We start from the raw sequence: 10,919 nt of genomic DNA, 5'->3' as shown, positions 1-10,919 counted from the left end.
TTACATATTAACTTTATTTTTCTCTCTTAACTTTTCTTTTTATACATTACAGAAAGGTGAGCCCTGTGCTGTTCTAGTTTATGTTTTAAAAGCAAACAGTTACCTTGAGTTGTCTATACAGAGAGCCTCCCACAGCTCTTCTCAAGCACCACACAGGATGAAATAAAACACTAGGAAGCAAAGTTAAATCAGGCATTGATCATCTTCACAGAGACAAAGAAAATGGACTAGTTCTGTTATAATTTTGCCTCTGAAGTTAGGTATTAGTTTCTTCTGGATGTCAGAGTTTTTCCCCTTCTTCTTCTAATTTCTTTATTTAAAATATATCAGGAGATGAAGAAAAATCCAAAGACAATCAGCAGTTCCACAATGACTACAGAAATACAATCCCTCTGAGGAAGTTTAAGTCGGATTCGATGGAGCTATACATTCTTCACATGGTCTGAAATTTTCAGATGCTTATGCAAAACCAAACTCCCGACATTCAAGAATGATCTCCTGAGCAAGATTATCAACTGCTTCTTTCTCCTGCTCATGAAGTGCCTTATGCAGCATGTCCAGAATGATTCTCTGCATCTGATGAAAAGTAAGGAAGATTCTAGATTTGCATTTGAATTGCTGGCTATTTTTAATGTTCTAAGAGCTTTACTTTGGAAGATATTTTACCTTTGTGGATAAGAGTTATGAAGTCAAGTGCTTGACCTTTCCCAGCTTTTCAGTGAAAAATTTAATGAAAAAAAGAATTCATAAGTCTTAGAAAACCAAACTCATTATTTATAGAGTCCTGAACTATGTCACAAGCTCAGGGGAATTCCCAGACACGGGTAGTGTATAGTAAGGGCTTTATTTTAAGAAATTTCCAAATTGAATCCTCCTTTGTAAGGATCCTATGTGGACTGGTTTTGTGAATCATTTCCAGTCACAGAAATGCCTGTGAATATATGATCCTATGAAGAGACAGGCAACATCAAAACTCACAAGCTCCTCTTTTCTTCCCCTTCCATAAGAGCCCTGTCTATACCATCATGCTCAAAGGGGATTCAATGAATTAAGATTCATGTAGTTTCTAGAACCTAAATCCCCAGTCATGCTACCTGGTAAATATAGGTAAGACATTTACCTGATTTCTCTAATAAGGCTTTACCTCAGGGGATAGGGTGAAGAGGAGACTATATAGTAATCAAAAATTAATCTTAAAAATTTGTGTATATCTAACGTAATTCTATTCACCTGCAAACAAACAAACAAACAGACACATAGTGTCTGGTCTCGATAATTTTGTAACCTAATTGTTTGGTCTAGAATTATACTTTAAAATTTTAGTTACATATTTTACTACTTGCCTAAGTATTCTTTTTCACTCATTGAATGGATTTGTTGAAAACTGAAAATGAGCCCCCTTGTCCAGAACTTTTTGGAGTTTTAATTTCACACTCAGGAAAACACCAAGGTGACAAGGAAACTGCATGTGGGATACATCTGACATTTCCTCTATTTAGTACAAATGCCTACAAATGTACCCCAAAGTCCTCCTGCCCAGTATTATAAGCATCTTCTCTTTTTTTCCTAAGCAGTCGGCAGGCTTGACGTTTTGACACTGATTTATTCCCTCCCCTCCCCTCTGAGCTGAAATTCTCACCCAGGCTCATCCGTCTCCCTGGCTCTCAGGAGGAGGGGGTTTAGGCATTTGCTATCTGAGCTGTCAGACTTGAAGTCAGCTTGGAATGGAAGTTCCCACCATGTGCTTTAGAAAGTTAGGGTAGCGGCTGTGGACAGACAGCAGACAGGAAAGGAGAAGAAAACGGTCAAAAAGAACGTCTGATATGGCCCTGAGAATATAACAAGAAGATATGAGAGGACAGGTGAATGAGAGGTTAGTAAGCACATGGCAGGTCCAGGGCTTTATTATTATAAAACAGTTCCATGCAACACTCTATTTCTGAGGTGTATGATTTATTTTTCCAATTGGTCATTTACCGTCCTTAGGTCAAACTGGGCATTGAGAAATCTAGCACAGATATCATTGATTCATTCATTCAGGAAACATTTATTGAACATTAACTACTGCCAGGAACTCTGCTAAGCAGTGGAAATACTGTGATGACTATGACCCAGTCCTTAACCTTCCAGGGACTTACAGTTTAATGGAGGGGGGAGGAGAGGCAGCTAAGTGAACCAAAGATCACAGCACAGTGGAATAAGGGCCATAGGAGAATTATGCACAGGGTATTCTTGGAACAAAAAGGAGCAACCCCATGTGAAGAAAAAAAATCAAACCTTAAAAATCTGACAATTTTATGACAAGGCATATCTACCCTTTTAGACAGAGATACTACTGTTAGGACCACTTGCACTTACAGAGGGGATTTGAGAAATTTAAAAAAAGCCATGTGAAGAAAAAAAATCAAACCTTAAAAATCTGACAATTTTATGACAAGGCATATCTACACTTTTAGACAGAGATACTACTGTTAGGACCACTTGCACTTACAGAGGGGATTTGAGAAATTTAAAAAAAATTAAAGAAAACATCCACAAATATACAACCATCAGCTGCAAAACCACACTTCAGGAATCTGAAATTTGAGAAGTTATTTAGTGCAGGATGAAGGCTAGAATTGACTGAAGAAAAGAAAATATTTTAACCTATGTAGTAGATCAGTATTTGAGAGTTTAATTGGAGGTGCTGATATTTTTATTGAGTAATTATATAAAACACTCTTTGCATTCAGAAAACAGTACAGTAATGCTAAATCTAGAAAAATTGATGATGCTTATTGCTAGCTTCATGCATGTTGTGCACTGAGCATGTTACACTGTATAATTGTGCATTTATCTGGTCAGTTTCTCAGGGATCCAGCCAGCGCAGCCATAGGCAGAGTGAAGACCTGGGAAGTGTAAAAGCTGAAGACTGACAAGGCCGAGGGACGGCACTCCACTGAAGTTCCACCTGCCTCTGGTACAAGAATCTATAAAATTGGGTTCAGTATTTCAGAGAGTTAGACATTTTCATTGATTTTTCCAGAATTGCTTCTCTTATTTTAAGTCTAAGAAGAAATGGGCAAATGTCACACATTTCAGGTAAATCTGTTTCTGGTTCTGGTCAGATGCTCCAAAGCCTTGAAGTCCTATATGATACCTTGATGTTGATGATTCTTAAATTATAACTATTGAATAAATACGGAGACATGCAATATCAAGAAATAAAACCTAAAGGAGATTTTTAAATCAAATCTGAGTGTCATAATATACACAATTAATGTTTATAGTTTCATCATAGATAATAATAGTTAAATACTAATAGGTAATATGCATTATGCACTTAATTTGTGCCAAACATGGTGCTATCAGCTAGACATAGATTATTTTATTTAATTCTCACAATCCCATGAGTGATGTACGGTCTACATTTCTATTGACGAAAGGGAGGTTCAGCAAAGTCAAACAACTGTCAGTACATAGAACTGAAATGCAAACCAAGGTATTCAGGGCTTGGAAGCTGGTTTTCCCACGCTCCATTGTACAGCAGGTCTAGAGACTGAGGTTTCTTAATTTGCTACAGGCCACCCTCTAAACCACCTGAGCAACCGGCCAGCCCCCTGTGGTTTCTTAATTTGTCAATCTGCATTCATTTAATTTGTTTCACAAGAGTTTGAGTCTACTCTTTGTTTAGGGCAGGAATACATAAAGCACCCATACTGTTCACAGGGGAAAAAGTCTCTTCGGATTCTTCCTTTAAAAAAAATTGTCCTAATCACTGGCAGCCTTCAGGCACTAAGTACATTAAAGGTGTTTAATCTGACATTCTCTTTATTAGGAGTCTCTATGGCTGAAGGGAGAGTAAATTTTGATAGCTTACTAGCTCTTTGACCTTGAGCAATTTAATTAATTTCTCTACACCTTAGTTTTCTTATCTGTTCAATGGAAAGTATGCTCTCTACTGCTGAGGCATGCTGTGAAGATTGAATGACAATAGCCATGAGAAAACTACTACTTTTTAAGCTCCTCCGCTGGGCCAGGTACTCTAATGGAGAAGTGGTATACATGATCACATTTCATCTTCAACCCAAAGAGGTAGGTATCGCTATCACCAATTACCAGTGAGGAAACTCAGGCTCCATAGAATTTTGAGAACTGCCCAAAGTTACATAGCTATGAAGTAGAGAAGGTGAGATTCAGACCAAGTTTATCTATTATTAAAACTCGTGCTTGTCTCAGATGCTGTGTCCTTTTCACATCATACTTCCTCTCTAGACTCTAAAACATTCCAGAAATATTGGCTATTATTTCTTATACCTGATTTGGACAAAAAGATTATTTTATTATAGTTTAATTATTTGAAGACATACTTTGCTAATGGTAGAGAGGTCACTGTTAAGCAGACTGAGATTGTGCCATGCTGCTTATGAGAGAATGTACATGAAGAGTACAATTATTGATTACTATTGGTTGATTCCTATTGCCACATAGGCTACTGGGGTTTATATCCTCAGAAAGGCAAACTGAACCCAGCCAGACCTTCCTCTCCATCCCCTCCGTCATCACCAAGGGAGAGCAGAGAAAATGTAAGACATGTTTACATCCATAATCACTTGTACAGGGGATCTGTGAAGATGTCCTTTTTGAAATAGAAGTCATCTTTTGGATAAGATCAAATTCAGGCAAATTGAATTTTTATTTGCTGTGACATGGTTTGGAATTAGTGATGTGATTTTTCCCCCCACCTGTGCAGGGAGGGGAAAGAAAATCATCTTCATGAATCTTTCTTGAAGGTGTTCAATGTCTTTTTTTTGGAAAAATAACGGGGTGTTATGGCACAGAGCTCCTTCTTTGAGATCGAATAACTTATGCTTGAAATCTAATGCTGCTAAATGGATTTTCATGGAGGAAAACATTCAATTTTTACATAGAACCACTTATTCATTAACAATTGCTTACTGAGTGCCTACTACATAAGAGGCCCTATTCTACATGCTATAAATACATCAGGGAACAAAGCAAAATCCTTGCTTTCATAGAGTTTACATTCTAGCAGAAGGGAGATGGACAATAAAAACTTAGCATGTATTATATTGGGGATAACATGGTATTCAGGAGAAAAAGGAAGCATTGGCTAAGGATTAGAAATATGTAAGGAGGTGTAATTTGAAAGACGGTTTTCAGGGAAGTCTTCTCTGATAAAGGGGCATTTAGTAGAGGCCTGAGAAAAGTGAGAAACTGAGAGAGGTGGCTCTCGAGGGGAAGAATTTTGTAGGTGGCAGGCCCTGAGGCCTGAGGTTTGAGAGTGCTCGGTAGGTTTGAGAACTAGCCCGGAGGCCAGTGTGGCTGAAGTTGATGGGAACGGGAGAGTGGTAGCAGAGGAGGCCAGGGAGAAACCAGATCATTCCAGGACCTGTGGACCACCGAGAGGCTTTGGATATTATCTGCAATCAGATAAGAAGACAATGGAGGCTTCTGAGCAGAAGATATGCTTTAACTTCAATTTCGAAATGACCACTGGTATTGGATGGAATCAAATATGTGTTGGGGAGCAGGGAGAGACAGAAACAACAGCCCCACTGTGAAAAAATGCACTAATCTGAGTTGGAAATTTGCCCAGAGTGGTAGCAGTAGAAATGATAATAAGAAGCTAAACCCTAGATATAGTTTGAAGGTAGAGGCAATGAGACTTTCTGGGACATGTGAAGGAAAGAGAGAATCAAAGAGATCTCTAAGATCTTTCTTCTGAGTAAGTGGCACGATGGAGTTTCTATTTACATACATAAAGAAAAATATGGGAGGAAGACATTTTGTATGGAAATTCAGAAATTTTATTTTGAACATGGTAAGTATGAGATGCTTATATGAAATTTGAGTGGCAATGTTATGTAGGTAGTTGGATATGGGTATGGAGCTTAGAGGAAAAGTTCAGATTCAGGATTAGAATTTGTGAGCTGTCTGCATATGGATAGTTCCTAAGGTCTCGAGACAGGATTGGGCTTATTTAGGGCTTAAGTATAGATAAAGAAGAGATTTATAGTTGAGCCGTGGAATACTCAAACATTTAAAGACTAAGAAGATAACAAGAAATCAGTAAAGGAAATTGAAAAATTCTCTATTTATAAAATAAGGAAAAATTACACCCACACAATTTTCTTTTCCAGGAAATCTGAGTTTTGTGGTAGGAGTCAGTCTCTGGGAAAGGATGATGCTGAGTTTTCCATGACATATTAAGAAATCCCAGGAGAAAGGGGCTCTGACAGGAGAATGGCACCACTGCTCAGTGTTGCTTGGAAAAACAAATGACTTTGGAATTTGGAGTGAAGCATATTACACGATATGAAGCAAGATAATGAACAAAGATGGCCACATAATTGGAAAAGGAGACATAGATAAGTCTTCTTGTAGCTGTTAATATAATACATGCTCTTTGAAAAAAAATTAGCAGCCATGCAAATGAATAAAGAGAATAAAATGCACCAATTACACCACACTGAGATAACTGCTGCTAACACTTTGGTGCATATTTTTTTTAGTATTTTCTTACACACATATATATTAATAAAATTAGGATTTTATTATATATACATTATTGTTTACTTTTTTATTTGATATAATAGGAAAATTTTTAGAAGATCCATTTTTCATCATATTTTGATGAAAGGAGGGAGATGATTAAAGAGAACATTGTGTTAGTCTGAGAAATGTCTGGTCCAATATCTTCCAATAAAGGAGGATGATAACTGCATGTGTATATGAGAGAGACAGAGAGCATGAAAAACTCTGGATTCTAAGTGTCTTGGTGACTGATATGACGGCTGTGCTACCCATGGGGACTGAGAAAACAAGACTGATTAAAGCAAAGCTTTATTCTTTAAGTCAGGATGGATTCCAGATTTGCTTTCTGTATAGCTGGAGAATTGTTTGTTTTTCATTACTAGATGTAGCAGAAACCGAAAGGGAGGAATATCTGGAAATGCTTTGGCTGATATCTACCAAAGTAAATGGGCAATGAAATTAATTTGTGATATAAAGTAGACTGTTTTGACTAAATTACTTGATTTGGCTTTTCCCACAGCTTATAAGGAAAAAAATCACATCTTCCCAATATTTTTCATGTTGTAGGAGTACAGTCTAGACACATATACCATCAAGATTTAGTATAGGAACTTTTCCCCATAAATCTGTGAAAATTGTGAAAAACCATTTTAGTTTATCAGTAAAGTGTTATGAACATGACCACAGCAAAATAATTTCTCCTGTTGACAATTTTCATGGCATGAATTGCCTCTAAATACTTGATGCAATTAGATTCAGAAGACACTAGTAAGACCACACCAGTGAAAGTCCTTTCAAAATTAATGAAATTAATGAAAACAACAGAAATAATATCCAGTTGTAAACTTCTGACAACAGTGAATAAAATGTATTTGTGTATTTTTGTTCATTATTTCAAGCTCTCTCTTTTTATACATGGATTCTTGACTGGTGAGCTCAATTGGCTAGAGAAAGGGACTTTACAAGGTCAAGGTCACACATTTCACTGGCCACATAGAAGTAGAAAACTATGTCATAGCCATCAAATGCTCCGGGAATTCTATGCAGTCATTTTATGAACATGTACTCCTAGTCACATAAAGACCAGTCCAGAGATTTCAGCTAGTTTAATAATATCCATCACACTGTTAGAAAAAACAAACACATAACTTTAACATAGATGCCACCCATTATGGAGCAATGATTTCAACTCCGTATGTGAATGGAGGTATATACACAGAAGTTCACAAATGCACAAACTCAACTGCATTAGAGAAGAGCAAAGGCCCCACTTAGCCTTAATTCTACAATTTAGCTCAAAACAAAAATACTATAATTGTCTTTTACTTTTATTTCTAGTTAATACTCCATTAATAGAGAAGTTTTAGATGCATGTGAAGAATATTACATTCTTTTATAAATATACAATTATTTCATGTATCTTTGCCATTCATCATAACCAAATCAATGCGTCAGAACAAAGAGTTTTTCAAAATATAAACAAACATCTTTACATCTTGGAGTTTGTGAAGTCCATCAGGAAAACAATGCACAGCACTGAGAAATTCACTCACTATGTTTCTGCCACTTCACATTGAGGGTCATATGCAATGACAAAGGCTGAAACTTGCACCACAGATCAAGTTAGGGAAACATTGGTTTCTGATCATTGCACTTTTGATTTAAAAATCTCAGCCTGTGGTTTTCTGACATTTCCTTTTCTGACTGAGCTATACCGATCCCATGTGAAGTATAAAGTAGTATAATTTCCTCTGCAATCTACTCATTATCCACCGGACTGTGGAACCCAGCTGCCCCTCTCCTCTTTCAAGGAGAATTGTACTTTCATGACGTTTATTTAAGGAAAAAAAAAAAAAGGAAAACGTCAAGTTCATAACCTTTAATGAATCACCATTTCCATCTGCAGCCCCGGCAGTTCAAAAGCAAGAGCAGGAACAGAAAGAAAGCCCCTCTTTTTAGTTTAAAACTCTTGCTCTGCTTTAACACAAAACAATGTGGATCAGCCTTTCAATATGCAAAATGGACGAAAGTACCCAATTTTCTTTTATGATAGATTAAATCCGAAAGAATTCTTTATCAGAGAAATCCATTGTAATCTTCCAATTTCCCCCTTTAAAAATTAGACTCTGTCCATCAAAGCACATTGACCATGGGAATAAAATGTTTTACCTAACAGGTTTCAAGTCTTAAGGACAGCTTCCCCTTTTTAATTTTTCTTGGACCTTTATGCTTCCCACACACCAAAGTCTTCACTCAACCCTACCGACAGCCCAGCTGGCATTAGAGATAAGAGACAAACTGTTTTCTCCATGACCTCTAAACATTCTACTCCACAGGAAAAGCAACGTGGAATGCACACTCAGCAGGCTACGAGGCTGGAGCCAGTTTGTCCTCGAGGCGTTTCTGCCATAAAACAACACTATCCACTGTGTTTTGCTCTAAGCAGACCGTCTCCCACTCCCCTCTCTCTCCCCTTCCTTCCTCTCAGTCCGCACCTGGCTGCGATTCAGGATTCACGACCCACACAGCATGGAGCAAACAAAAAGCACGGAACAGCAACAGATCTCTTTGTTATACATGCAAATCCTACCTCCGGTAGTTGTCACATCTTCCTCAAAAGCCACGCTTAATTTCTAGTGACAGCAATCCAGTGCAGTCCTCCCAATAGCCACTGGTAATCATCATTACTTCTCGTGCCTAAAGCCTTTGTGGACCATTAATGTCACAACCCTTGCTAACTCATAGCTTTAATACTCCCTGCTCAAAATGTCTGAAAGAGTTTGGAAGGACAATAGGAGTGACAGGCACGCTAGACAGCCATGCTTGCCATTAGTTATCCGAAGCTCCGTTAGAGCTGCTTCATACTGTTTTTAAAGCGTGCAGGAGGTAGGATTTATTAGCCTATGATAGGCATGCTGTTTCTGTTTTTATTAAATACTGTAATAGGCTGTCTGTTAGCAATGCTGTGATAGGTCCAACATCACTTCCCCACTGCTTTCGAATTCTCATATTAAAAAGGGAGAGAGGGCTCAGACTTCCTTCCGAGACTGAGACCTAGACCGATGCTACCCTGTCTACTGGATCAGATTTCCAAATCCTCTTTAGCAAAAGAATTCCTTTTGCAAACAGGTATTTCTGCATGGAAGATGAACATGGGAATAAACACTCTAGGATTCCCCAAACAGTTCTTTTGCTCCCAGCGAGGGACTCCTGCTCTTCCCAGCTACAAAAATAAGTGTTCTCTAGACTGAGGTAAGAGAATCAATCCAAATAAGAAAAGTTCTCATCATTCCTGAGGTATGACTTAGGGTATACATGTACACAATATCCCAAATTACATATCCAATGGACTGAATAGATCAATGAGTTCAGTAAGTGATTTTTTCATGCTGAATTACAAAGCTTTGTGTTCCAGTTTGAAGCAATCATATGCCATGCACTACTGTCAAATGGAAAGAATGAACGGTGGGTGGGAGGGATGGGGATGTGTACATTACCTTGATCCACTCTGGACTGTCATGGTCATGGAAGATAGAAGAGGGATTTCCTACCATTGGTCTCAGAGAGAGGAGGGTATTATTTGCCTGGAAATGCTACTCCGAAAAGTTCTAAGTACCTTTCCAAATAAGGAAGCAGAAAAAAGTTCGTCGTAGCTTGCAGTAATGTTGAGGATGTTTTATTCTCCAACTACCCAGATTTAGTCTTTTTCTTCTGCTTTGCTTTCTCCCCTCCTGCTACCCCAGGAACAATAGTTTTGTAACAGTTACTATGGAAACGTAGTGGTCCACTCCAGGGGAGGGGCTTCGAGAGAGTAGCAGATGTAATATGGTCAGAAATGTACAATGATGGTCTGCAGAATTAAATATGAGCAGAGATTAACAAGCAAAGAAAAACTACTGCAAACAAGCTATGAAAACAAAATCTCCAAGGGCATGATTATGAATCATCAGTATTTAACTACAGATAGTTTTGTTATCTAGAAATGCTGTAATGATCAGATCACAGTGTCTATTTTTTTACTATATGCAAGAACTAAATATGTAAATTGCTCAGATATCTGATAAAAGAAAGATACCATTTTTCCCCCTTTTTTCTCTCTTTCCTTTTCTAAACCCTTGGTTGCTGGTTTGAACATGCCCTGATTGTACATGAATTTTATTTGTTATTTGGTTGGTCACAATTTCTTCTCAGGAAAAAAATCTCATTGTGGAAAAATCTCATTGTATCACAAACAATAACCATTTTTCATTTGTATCGAGTATCCTTAAAGTGGTTTCCCTGAGACAAAACCAAAGTCAAAAATACTACAATTTAAATTTCAAAAAAAATAATTCTGTGCCCATTAAGTTGGTAGGACAAGAAAAGAACACTTTCTCAAATTT

The 10,919-nt window shown here is 37.6% G+C and overlaps 1 protein-coding gene across 1 annotated transcript in view; it reads right to left on the bottom strand.

Annotated features, from left to right (window-relative positions):
* Positions 1–9,376, bottom strand: part of KCNMB2 (potassium large conductance calcium-activated channel, subfamily M, beta member 2) — a 270,475-nt gene extending 261,099 nt beyond the window's left edge. Inside the window, exon 1 of the mRNA XM_008572981.1 lies at positions 9,128–9,376. The gene's annotated coding sequence lies outside the window, so the exon portion shown is untranslated. The remainder of the gene's footprint in view (positions 1–9,127) is intronic.
* Between the last annotated feature and the right edge of the window lie 1,543 nt (positions 9,377–10,919).

This window comes from Galeopterus variegatus, unplaced genomic scaffold (genome assembly GCF_000696425.1).
Source record: "Galeopterus variegatus unplaced genomic scaffold, G_variegatus-3.0.2 Scaffold859, whole genome shotgun sequence".
Taxonomy (NCBI): Eukaryota; Metazoa; Chordata; class Mammalia; order Dermoptera; family Cynocephalidae; genus Galeopterus; species Galeopterus variegatus.
The sequence above is the reverse complement of the archived record's forward strand: the minus strand, read 5'-3'. Positions and strand labels throughout refer to the sequence as shown.